This window comes from Thalassophryne amazonica, chromosome 15, assembly GCF_902500255.1.
Source record: "Thalassophryne amazonica chromosome 15, fThaAma1.1, whole genome shotgun sequence".
In the NCBI taxonomy this organism is placed as follows: Eukaryota; Metazoa; Chordata; class Actinopteri; order Batrachoidiformes; family Batrachoididae; genus Thalassophryne; species Thalassophryne amazonica.
In genome coordinates this window covers 50279756-50292119 of record NC_047117.1, presented here as the reverse complement: position 1 = coordinate 50292119, position 12364 = coordinate 50279756, and the positions used below count along the sequence as shown (strand labels likewise).

The 12364-nt window shown below is 47.0% G+C and overlaps 1 protein-coding gene across 1 annotated transcript in view; it reads right to left on the bottom strand.

The window, feature by feature from the left end:
• The window catches only part of LOC117526589 (RNA polymerase II elongation factor ELL-like), a 40069-nt gene that overhangs the window by 5244 nt on the left and 22461 nt on the right, over positions 1 to 12364 (bottom strand). The window lies entirely within an intron of this gene.

Below are 12364 nucleotides of genomic sequence, written 5' to 3'. Positions count from 1 at the left end.
CACTGAGCTAAACTTTCCTGTTGAAATCAGTTGTTGATAGCAACTCACACCGTCTCTGTTCAGTTTAACACCACTGGCGCTCCAGAGGTATTTTTCTGGTGGTGGAATGATAATTGAGTTGTGGGTGACAGAATTGGTAGAAAATATTCAAATCTTCATTTAAAGTAAATTTCAATTGTCTACATGTAGATAATCAACATAGTCTCATGGCACATTTCATATGATATACTAAATTTGTATGATGTCATAATATTTTGTGCATATTTCTATAAGTGTCCATGCTCATGCACAATGTGCCTTTTGAATTTAGCTTTCAGAAACACATAAGGTAATGGTTAGAACAATAATAAAATAAAAAAGCAACAATAAAGTAAAAGATAACTTACCACATTTTTATTGGCTCAGCCATCTTGTCAGTCAGTTCAACATACCTTCCTGGTGGAGGAAAACATTGGATATGTACAATTTGCCTGAACAGTATGCATGAACATGTACACATTTTTGTACATTACTTCATCGTATGTTTTACTTTAAATTTTTATGAGAATAGGCCGAGATAATAAATGCATACAGCAAACAACTGATAGAACTAACAATATTTACTTTTGTTTAAACGTTGTTAAAACATCACCATAACAAAAGCAAAATGCTAATTTAGAAAAATTTGGTAAAATGAAAATGCAAAACAACAGGAAATCTGCACAGTCAACAATGAACACAGCGAGGCTAGTAGCTACTCTTGTCTGGGTTGTGCTATATTAAGAACATATTAGATTTATACAGAAATAAGCTGTTTTGGAGCATTGTCTGCTATTTTGGCATATTTTGTCGAAGCGAGCAGCCAGCGACATCACACGGCCTTTCTTTACTCCGATTGGCACTTGTCATGTCCTTCCCAGCATCTGTGCAAAGCTTGGTGGAAGCCCCCAAGTAATCTATGATATTGCTACCAAATGCAGATGATGGTGTCTGTTTGCTTGAATTTCTACCCTTCGGGGGTCAAAATTCTAAATTGTTTCCAGTGTGAAGTTTGCTCATATTGGCAATAATGTCATAAATCCCTTATTTAAATACTAATAAAATTATAGCCATGCCAAAGAAAATTATTTTGATTACTTAATTCTCAAAAAAAACAAAAAAAAAAAAACAAACAAGGATGTACAGATTTAAATCATGTAAATCCAACACTGTTTTATTTTTCAGTGTATATGAACGGCATGAATTTGGTGGTGAGAAAGTGAGCTTGAATACATTGTTTAAATGGCAAATACCAATTTTCTGGTGGGATGGGGTACTGAAATGTTGAGGGGTTACAGCCCCATCAAGACTCACTCCAGAGCCGCCTGTGTTTACCACTTGTCATTTACTCCAAGCCAGATCTTTTGTTTTCCCCAAATTTTCATGAAAATCTTTTGACTCAATATTCAATATGTAGACAGAGAAAACATTGTTTAATTTTCTGAGGTAATAGAATCTATACAGCAGTGCTGCTTAATACTGGACCTGTGGAGCCTTAGTAGTATATATTTTCCATATCTCCTTGTTCTGACCGTGTTCAGATGTTGGGAGGTCGAGATTACCAAGTCACCAGCAGCAGGATTAAGAACCAGCACAGGAACCAATGTCTTCTAAAGTCTTATAAAGGATATCATAAAGGAAGCTCAGAATTTCTACTTTCCTACAAGTGATGAAGTACATACCTGTAGTTTTAGTGGTCAGGTTGGTGTGTCTTTGTTGCTGTCAGACCTGCATATTGGTTTTAGATTACAGCCGTGGAAAAAGAGAACTGCTGAAGAGAGAATCACCACCACCTTCCAAGACAAGACATTATCTTCTGTCCACCAGCCCCTTTTTATCGGAATGAGTACACAGTCACAAGACAGTGATCAATACCCACCAATTCAATCAATATTGCAGCTGTTTGTTGTGGCCCACAGTGATCCAACAGTGCTTCAAAGAAGCAGCAAAAATGGCAGCTTCGTCCATATTTCTTATTTTTTTGGATTAACGTAATTTTGCAGAGAAGTGGGCATGAAGGTGTTTACAGCAAAGCTGGCATATGTTGGCAGCAGTTTTTAATAATATGTGATAATATGTGCAGGCTCTGAATTGCTTTACTGATGATATCTAGCCCTCAGGCCACCAGTTTGAGACGTTCCATCTGGTTTAAAAGAGATATGTGCCATCAGTCACAGTGTGTGTTTGCACATGCTGAGTTGGAGTGCAAAGATAGTCAGATCCACCTCTAAGGAAGAGAAGATCACTGATAGTGGAGGCAAAAGTGGACACATGCTTCAGACGGATTTATTGAGGCCATGAAAATACAACTGGACTAGAAAAGCCAGAATGGATTTTCATCTCTTTGCTGGCTGTTTGTCAGTTTAACCAGGATACAAAAAGAGTTGATGTTTGCTTCTTGCCTAAAATCTGTTTATAGGTAGAAAAGGCCTTGGGGGTGGATGCACTTAACTCTGATTTTCACTTAACGCTGTCAACATGGCACAAAAAATGCAGCTGGAATTATGCTTACCTGGAGTCATTTTTACGGTGGCCAAGAGAGGCCACAATGATTCTAATTTAAGACAATAGCAAATGCAGAAAAAAAAATTAATAAAACAATTGCATCGGTTGTAGGACACATAGAAATCTAAACTGCAGTACATGCAACAATTGAATTTGATAACTAACATGTCTGCTGCAAATTTACACAATGCACCCAAAAGCAGCGGTGCTGCAAATATTAGCAACGGAAGTATTAGCAACACAAAAAAGGTGGCTGGAGAACTTTTAACAACGGTCTGTTCAGTGCATCGCAGTGCTCTGTTATCTTTGTCTCTTCCTAGTTGACAAAGCTCAAAAAATGTTTTTTTTTTTTTATTCCTTTTATGCTAAAGCTAGCTATATTTGCCTACATTCTGAAATCAACTCCTCTCACATATTTAGGATGACTTTTGCGAATCTTGGTATAAGCACTTATACCAAGTAGCATTTACCAGCGGGGAATATTGTCCTCTCAGTGCACGCTTGTTCTATTTGTGTTTTCTGCATTTGCGTTTTCTTGAATTGGAAGTGTGTGGTCTTTCTTGGCCTCTGTACTATTGAAACAAGCACATTAATGAGTCGTATCGGAAGCAAATATTTTTTTGGATTCATCAGCTGCACACCATGTTGCAGTCTGACTTTCTTACAGTTTTTGTGTTTGTGTTGCAGGCGACAGGAGAGCCCTATGAACAATATGCCAAAATAATTTTCATGGAACTAAATGACGCCTGGTCAGAATTTGAAAGTCAAGGACAAAAAGCCCTGTATTGAAAGAGGAGAGAGCAAGGAGAGGATCTACTACTGATTCTGTCATCTGCCCCTGAGAACATGTCGCCACTTTTGGGTTTCATCCTGCAACCTCACTTGAGCATCATCTGACCTTTGACCTGTACGTTTGTTGTCTCTGCACAGGTGAGCGTGTAGAACTCCAGCGGTCAGACTAACAGTGGACTTGAGTAGCTCTAATGTATCTCCTGTAATGGACATATGTACGTGGTGAAACATCATCCTTCTTTGGTGTCTTTAGCCCCAAACCACCCGCCAATCAAAGGACAGCCACAGCAAAATGGACTGATGGAAAAGAGAGATCACAGGAGGTCATCTGGGAGCAAAAAGGATCACACAAACTGCTCTAAATTCAAGCACAGCAGCTTTTATAACAATCAGGCTATTTGAAGTTTATTATGGCTAAATTTTCCTGCAGTGCACAAGCCCACGATGGAGCAAACTGATCCCCAAGCAGCTGTTTGGACTCCATGGATACTTCTGTTTCTCAGCATAGGAACCCACTTGCCTTCTTCTTTACATCACCATATGTTAAAAGTTTATTTAATGTGAAAATAAATACATTGAAGTTTTGACCTGTTGCTGAAGTTTCAAAGGTCAGCACAGTAGTTTTCAGGAAATACGTTTAGTTGGAACAACAGAAGCTTGAGGTCTCTGAGCAATTTAAAGACGAAGATCTGGTCTGTGGCCTCAGTGGTTACTGAGGTATAGCGATTTGTGATTTCACCAGGGTCAGAGGTCAAACAGAGCTTTGTTTATGAGGTTGCTCAGTGTGATAAGGAGTTGGACTGCTAATATGTAGACTTGGATTTGATTCCTGTCACGTGTCCTAGGACACGTGATACATTATGTCCGGTCAGGTGTTGCTGGCTTAGAAACTTGTATATTGCAAACAATTTGACACTAAAAATTAATATGGAATGTCCATGAAAGCACACATGCACGGACAGAGAGAGAGAACACAGTGCACTTTATGTGTATTATTTATTATATACAGGGGCCACACAGTGTCATCACATCTACAGTTTAATATTTGGAAAATTAAGAATAAGCTGTCCCAAATGTGCCAGTGAGAAGTAAACACTCATCAAACTTTGTTGAGAATTGAAAAGGAAAATAAAAATGAAAAGGTTTACACAATTAAAATATGAATAGATAAATAATTGGCTTACGAAATGTCACAAAATAAAGGAGACATTTCTCTGGCTAATCACATTTAATGGAAGCAGCAGATCATCTAGTTTGGATTTAGTACAGATACACTTCCAGAAGTGATCCACATTGATGTTCCATCGCAACAGAAACCAAGCAGTTCGGTGAAAGCATAAACTGACTGCTGCTGTCAGTCAGTGTCTTGTAATTGCCTTTTTTTTTTTAATGTATAACCACTCTAATGCATTTTGTTTTTATAAATATTTCAATCGTCTCTTAATTTGAGTGAGAAAAGATCAACAGGAGTCTGTGATTATCTTACAACAAGAACAAGAGCAGCACGATTTAAACACAGACAGATATGAACCTCGACCCACATCTGGAACAAATTACGCTACACCACACACACACACACACACACCACACACACACACACACACACACACACACACACACACACACACACACCACACACACACACCCACACACACCACACACACACACGCTTGGCAACTAACATCAAAAACTGATCAATAGGTTTTGAATTGCTGATCAATAACAGCAGACCTATAACATTAACATTAACTGATAACCAGATTGTTTTCATAATAGCAACCAAATAGTTTCTTCAGGATTAATAAAAACAAACAGATCAACAAAGATTACAATGAAAATCTCAACCTTCAAAATCTGAAATTATTCATCAAATCCTGATTCAATACTGTTGGTACGTCTGCTGTCGTTACCACAGTGTTATCAAAATAATCCGTTTCAGACATGCTTCATGTTCCTGTTACATTACTTGATGTGGTTTCATGTTTCTGCCCATTTTTATTTTAAAATTTTTGGTTGTGGCTACAGGTACAAAACTCATATTCCAAGCTGGTGACAGACATTTGGGTGCACGCCCAGCAGTAATACCGAGCATGTGGCACTACCACACTCTGAGGAGCTACAACACAACTGTTTCTAACTTTCAGTAGTATGAACAACGTATTGCAGTATTACCGCTAGTAACCCAGTAACGCCGTCGCAGAGATGTCACACAATTTCTACCAAAATCAAAATGGCAACACAAGTTCAACAAACATCCAAATTTTACATCGTTACGAGATTTTTTTCTTTAAGAAACATCTCATAAATTGGTAGTACTGAAGTACATCCTTAACTACCATACAGCACTACTGGGTGGTTATGGGTTTGATGTAGTATTTGGGTTGGGATTAAAATGAGGTGTCCTGATTTCAATGAGTGGTCACACATCGTGGACCCTTGTTGTCACCTCCAGGTTGTCCTTGTAGACCATTGATCATTATCAGCACTGGACTGTGGTTGCTTTGCTGCAGCATTTTTATCACTTCGTGTTCAGCCAGTTCTGTGTATTATGTATTTATTTATTTTTAGTATGGGCAAAGCAGATGGTCACCCCAGAGTCTGGTCTGCTTGAGGTTTCTTCCTATCATCAAAACCACCTGAGGGAGTTTTTCCTTATATCAATCTCGCCAGCGTGCTTGCTCATGGGGCTGGTAAAGTTTAAATGTTGCTCATCTGTAGTGTCTGAGGTGACTTGTTGTGATTTGACGCTCTATAAATAACTTGAATTGAATTCCTAGGTTTTTTTGTAGCTGCTTAGAGTGTTGGAATGCCACACTAGGGGTGTAAGTACATGTAATTTTAAACATTAAAACAAATTTAAAATGATATAAAAATACAAAAAATAAAATAAAATAAAAACACTAATTTCCATGTGGGCCTTTCGGTTCTGTACGCCCTGTTGTTTCTGTGTGTGTAGCTAACTGTAAGTCCGCATTTTCCATGACCAACTTTAGCAATGGACTGTTGTTTCAGCTCACGTGCATAGCATGGCCTCTACTGTTTGGAAACACTGATTAATTTAATTTATTTAATTCATATAGCGCCAAATCAGAACATAGCTGCCTCAAGGTGCTTCACACAAGTAAGGTCAAACTGTTGGGAAGGTGTTGTGACACGGACCCACAACGGGGGCGTTAATGAACGGACAATGGATAAGCCAAAAAGTAACAATTTAATGTTGTGAAGCGCACAACGAAGTACAGACAATAACAATATTGTGGAATGTCAATCATACACAAGGTGGCGTGTGGCAGGCTCGAAGATAGAAGACGTCTGGTGATAGAAGAGCCGGAACCCACACAGCTTCCACCACCAACGGATCTGAAGAACACCGGAGCCGCCAAGCCCTGCGCTCCAGTGGCCACTGTCTTCAGCAGTTAGACCCGGTACTGCTGGCAGAGAAACAGAAACTGTTTGATGAGTGTGAGTACGCACACTCAGTAATCCCACAGTCTGTGTTCAGTTAGGAGGGAGAACCTCCACCTCCATAACACCTCGGACAGCTCCTGAGACAACCACTTATCTGGCTGGGGTGGGAGGCGAAGCCGTCGCAGTCCACACCAAACGCCAACACAGCAGCAAGGAATCCGTCACAGGAAAATGGCTGCAAAAGAGATCAGACTATTGTTCGGTTTAGATTCAGCAGAATTACCTGTATGGTAGATGATTTCTCGGCGAGGAGGTGGAGTTTCAGTCCAGCCTTTATGGTGATGGGTTGAATGAGTGACAGCTGGTGCTGATGAAGAGCGACAGCTGTCACTCCCAGTGGTTCCGCGCCCTCTCATGCTTGAAGCCCGCACTCCAAGCAGGGCGCCATCTGGTGGTGGTGGGCCAGCAGTACCTCCTCTTCAGCGGCCCACACAACAGGACCCCCCTCCTCAATGGGCGCCTCCTGGCGCCCGACCAGGCTTGTCCGTGCCGCCGGTAGAAGTCGGCCAGGAGGCCGGGTCCATGAAGCTCCTCTTCACCCAGGAGCGTTCTTCGGGTCCATACCCCTCCCAGTCCACCAAATACTGGAACCCCCGGCCCTTCCGACGGACGTCCAGGAGCCGGCGCACGGTCCAAGCCGGCTCCCCGTCGATGATCCGGGCAGGAGGCGGCGCCGGTCCGGGGGTACAGAGGGTGAAATATGGTGAGGTTTGATGCGCGACACATGGAAGACAGGATGTCCGCAGTGAAGCCGGCAGCTTCAGCTTCACTGCGGCAGGACTGAGGACTTTGAGGTTGTACATGGTCCGATGAAGCGGTCCTTCAGTTTCTGAGACTCGACCTGGAGTGGTTTGTCCTTGGTTGAAAGCCACACCTCCTGCCGGGCTGGTATGCAGGGGCCGGGGAACGCCGGCGGTCTGCATGGGCCTTGGCCCTCGTCCGGGCCTTCAACAGGGCAGAACGGGCGGTCCGCCACACCGCGGCACCTCCTGAGGTGGGCCTGGACCGAGGGCACACCGACCTCTCCCTCCACAAGTGGAAACAATTGGGGCTGGTACCCCAAACACACCTCAAACGGGGAGAGGCCGGTGGCTGACGACACTGGCTGTTGTGGCATACTTGATCCAGGCCAGATGGGTGCTACAGGCCGTCGGTGCGCGGAGATAACGCAACGGAGGGCCTGCTCCAGCTCCTGTTGGCCGTTCTGCCTGTCCGTTTGTCTGAGGGTGATACCCGGAACGCGAGGACTCACGGTGGCCCCCAGTTCCCTGCAGAAACTCCTCCAGACCTGAGAGGAGAACTGAGGGCCACGGTCTGAGACGATGTCCTGGTATCCCATGCAGACGCACGACGTGGGACCAGGAGGTCTGCTGTCTCCTGGCCTTGGGAGCTTCGGGAGGCCACGAAGTGGGCCACCTTGGAGAACTCGTCCACTGTCGAGGATGGTGGTGTTGCCCTGGGACGGCGGGAGGTCCGTGACAAAGTCCAGGCCGATGTGGGACCAGGGGCGGTGAGGTACCGGTAGTGCTGGAGGTCCAAAAGTCCTCTTATGGTCAGCCTTGCCCCTGGCACAGGTGGTACAGGCCTGGACGTAATCCCGGACGTCGGCCTCCATGGATGCCCACCAGACACAGCTGGACCACTGCCATGGTTCTGCGCACCCCGGGATGATAGGAGAGCTTGGAACCATGACAGAAGTCCAAAACCGCAGCTCTGGCCTCTGGTGGGACGTACAGTTTGTCCTTCGGGCGGTCCCCCGGGGTTCTGTGTCAGGGCCTCCTGGACGGTCTTCTCCACGTCCCAGGTGAGAGTGGCCACGATAGTGGACTCGGGGATGATGGTCTCTATGGGGTCTGACAACTCGGCCTTGGCCTCCTCTTCATGCACCTGGGACAGGGCATCGACGTTGGTTCTTGGTCCCGGGGCGGTATGTAATCTTGAGTCAATGCGCCCGAAGAACAGTGACCAGCGGGCTGCCTGGGTTCAGCCGCTTGGCGGTCCGGATACTCCAGGTTCCGATGGTCCGTGAAAACCGTGAAGGGCACTGTCACTCCTCCCTCCAACAGGTGTCTCCACTCTTCAAGAGCTCCTTCACCGCAAGGAGTTCCCAATTGCGATGTCATAATTCCTCTCAGCCGGGGTTGACCTGCGGGAAAAATAGGCACAAGGGTGGAGAACCTAATCGGACTCCCCGCTCTGGGACAGCACTGCTCCTATCCCTGAGTCAGAGGCATCCACCTCCACTGTGAACTGGCGAGTAGGATCAGGCTGCACCAGAACTGGTGCAGACGAAAACCGGCGCTTCAACTCCCTAAACGCGGCTTCGCACCGATCTGACCAGGTGAAGGGGACCTTAGTGGAGGTCAGGGCTGTCAGGGGGCTAACTACCTGACTGTCCCCTTAATGAACCTCCTGTAGAAATTCGCAAGCCGAGGAACTGTTGCAGTTTCCTACGGTTTGTTGGTTGGGGCCAATCTCTCACCGCCGCAACCTTGGCCGGATCAGGGGCGACGGAGTTGGAGGAGATTATGAACCCAGGAAGGACAAAGAAGAGCGGTGAAACTCGCACTTCTCGCCCTTCACAAATAGCCGGTTCTCCAACAACCGCTGTAGGACCTGAATACATGCTTGACATGGGTCTCAGGATCCGGAGAAAAGATGAGTATATAGTCTAGATATACGAAGACAAACCGATGCAGGAAGTCTCGCAAGACGTCATTAACCAACGCTTGGAACGTTGTGGGCGCATTGGTGAGCCGACGGCATGACCAGGTACTCAAAGTGACCTAACGGGGTTAAATGCCGTCTTCCACTCGTCTCCCAACCGGATCCGAACCAGGTGATAAGCATTCCTAAGATCCAATTTGTAAAAATTTGGGCTCCATGCAAGAGCGTAAACACTGAATCTAACAAGGTAGTGGGTATCGGTTGCGAACCGTGATCTCATTCAGCCCTCTGTAATCAATGCATGGACGGAGTCCGCTGTCCTTCTTGCCCACAAAAAAGAAACCAGCACCCATCGGGGAGGAGGAGTTCTGGATCAACCCGGCAGCTAACAAGTCCCGGATGTAGGTCTCCATTGATTCGCGTTCCGGACGTGAGAGGTTGTACAGCCTGCTGGACGGGGTACTCAGCGCCCGGTATCAAATCAATGGCACAATCGTACGGACGGTGTGGGGGCAGCGTGAGTGCCAGATCCTTGCTGAAGACTCAGCAGTCAGGTACTTCCTCTGGGCTGTGCCCACCGCCGCCAGATTGGGGGGGGACTAAAACCTCTCCTTAGCTGTCACACACGGGTGGAACCGAGGATCCTAAACACTCCCGGTGGCAGGTTTCGCTCCACTGAACCACAACCCCAGACGGCCAATCAATCTGGGGATTGTGTTTTAACACCCATGGAAAACCCAAAATCACTCGGGAGGTAGAAGGTGTTACAAAACACAATCCCCCCTGTGATTCCCAGAAAACAACCAAAGTCACGGGCTGTGTCTGGTGTGTGATTAGTGGAAGAAGGGTGCCATCTATGCCCGCACCGACAATGGTGACGGTAAGGCCACTAGAGGGAGCCCAACCTCCTTTGCCCATCTGCTGTCCAGCAGATTCCCCTCCGACCCCGTGTCCACCAGTGGCTGGGGCGTGAAGGGTTAGATCCCCACTCAGGATCGTGACTGGGATACGTGCAGATTTTCGGGGTTTCCCCCGTGGGTATTGTGACCCACCTTAGCCTAGTCTCTAAGGACGAGTGCTGCTGTTTTGACCGTTTGGGCACTCTCTCTGTATGTGCTCAGTTGAGCTGCAGAGAAAACACTCTCCACGGATCAGCCTCCTTTGTCTCTGATCTGATCGCTTTTTGGCCCTGCTCGTTTCCATAGCAACATCAGCAGGGGGAGCTGTCGTCTCGTGGAGAGCCCTGGCTGTGGAGCGTGGGGAAGTCGGCTCCCTTTCGGACCCGGGAGGAAGAGGGACGGCTTGTGCCTGACCACGCCCTTCGTCTCGCTCCCGTCGGTGTTCTGTTAATCGGTTGTCTAACCGTATAACCAGGTCGATAAGCCTGTCTAAATCCGTGGCTTGTCCTTCGCCACCAGGTGCTCCTTAAGGACCAGAGACAGTCCGTTTACAAAAGCGGCGCGGAGCGCAACAGCATTCCAGCCTGCTCGCGCTGCCGCGATGCGGAAGTCGACTGCATATTTCACTGCGCTTCGACACCCCTGTTTTATCAACAGCAGCACGCTTGAAGCGGTCTCGCTCTATGAGGGTGGTCGAACACCTGTCGGAACTCCCTCACAAACTCAGTGTAAATCGTTAGGAGCCGTGAATTCTGCTCCCAGAGCGCCGTAGCCCAGGCGCGTGCCTCTCCTCGAAGCAAATTTATAACGTAAGCCACCCGGCTAGCATCTGACGCGTACATGACGGGATGCTGTGAAAAGACGAGCGAGCACTGCATCAAAAGTCCGCGCACGTCTCCACACAGCCTCCGTACGGCTCCGGAGGGCTTATGTATGCTTCAGGGGAAGGTGGGGGGTTCGTTGAACGACCAGTGGAATGTCTGTCTCTGGCATTCGGTCAGCAGGAGGAGGTGCTGCAGCAGCGCCCTGAGCATGCGCTTCCACCGGGCGGTGAGAGCCTCCCCTTCGATTGAGAACAATGCTCTGCTCGGTAACTAAGTCCAACCGAGCAATAAAGGCGGTTAAGATGTGCTGCAGCTCACCTAACACGCCTCCTGCTGTCGCCTGTGCACCTCGCTCTTCCATTGGCTGTTCAAGCGATGGTTGACGCCCCTCAGGATCCATGACGCTGGCCGAGAAATCCTGTGGGAAGGTGTCGTGACACGGACCCACAACAGGGGGCGTTAATGAACGGACAATGGATAAGCCAAAAAGTAACAATTTAATGTTGTGAAGCGCACAACGAAGTACAGACAATAACAATATTGTGGAATGTCAATCATACACAAGGTGGCGTGTGGCAGGCTCGAAGATAGAGATGTCTGGTGATAGAAGAGCCGGAACCCACACAGCTTCCACCACCAACGGATCTGAAGAACACCGGAGCCGCCAAGCCCTGCGCCCCAGTTGGCCACTGTCTTCAGCAGTCAGACCCGGTACTGCTGGCAGAGAACAGAAACAGTTTGATGAGTGTGAGTATGCACACTCAGTAATCCCACAGTCTGTGTTCAGTTAGGAGGGAGAACCTCCACCTCCAATAACACACTCGGACAGCTCCTGAGATAACCACTTATCTGGGTGGGGTGGGAGGCGAAGCCGTCGCAGTCCACACCAAACGCCAACACAGCAGATAAGGAATCCGTCACAGGAAAATGGCTGCAAAAGAGATCAGACTATTGTTCGGTTAGATTCAGCAGAGAATTACCTGTATGGTAGATGATTTCTCGGTGAGGAGGTGGAGTTGCAGTCCGGCCTTTATGGTGATGGGTTGAATGAGTGATTGAATGGTGCTGATGAAGAGCGACAGCTGTCACTCCCAATGGTTCCCGCCCCTCGTGCTTGAAGCCCGCACTCCAAGCACGGCGCCATCTGGTGGTGGTGGGCCAGCAGTACCTCCTCTTCAGCGGCCCACACAA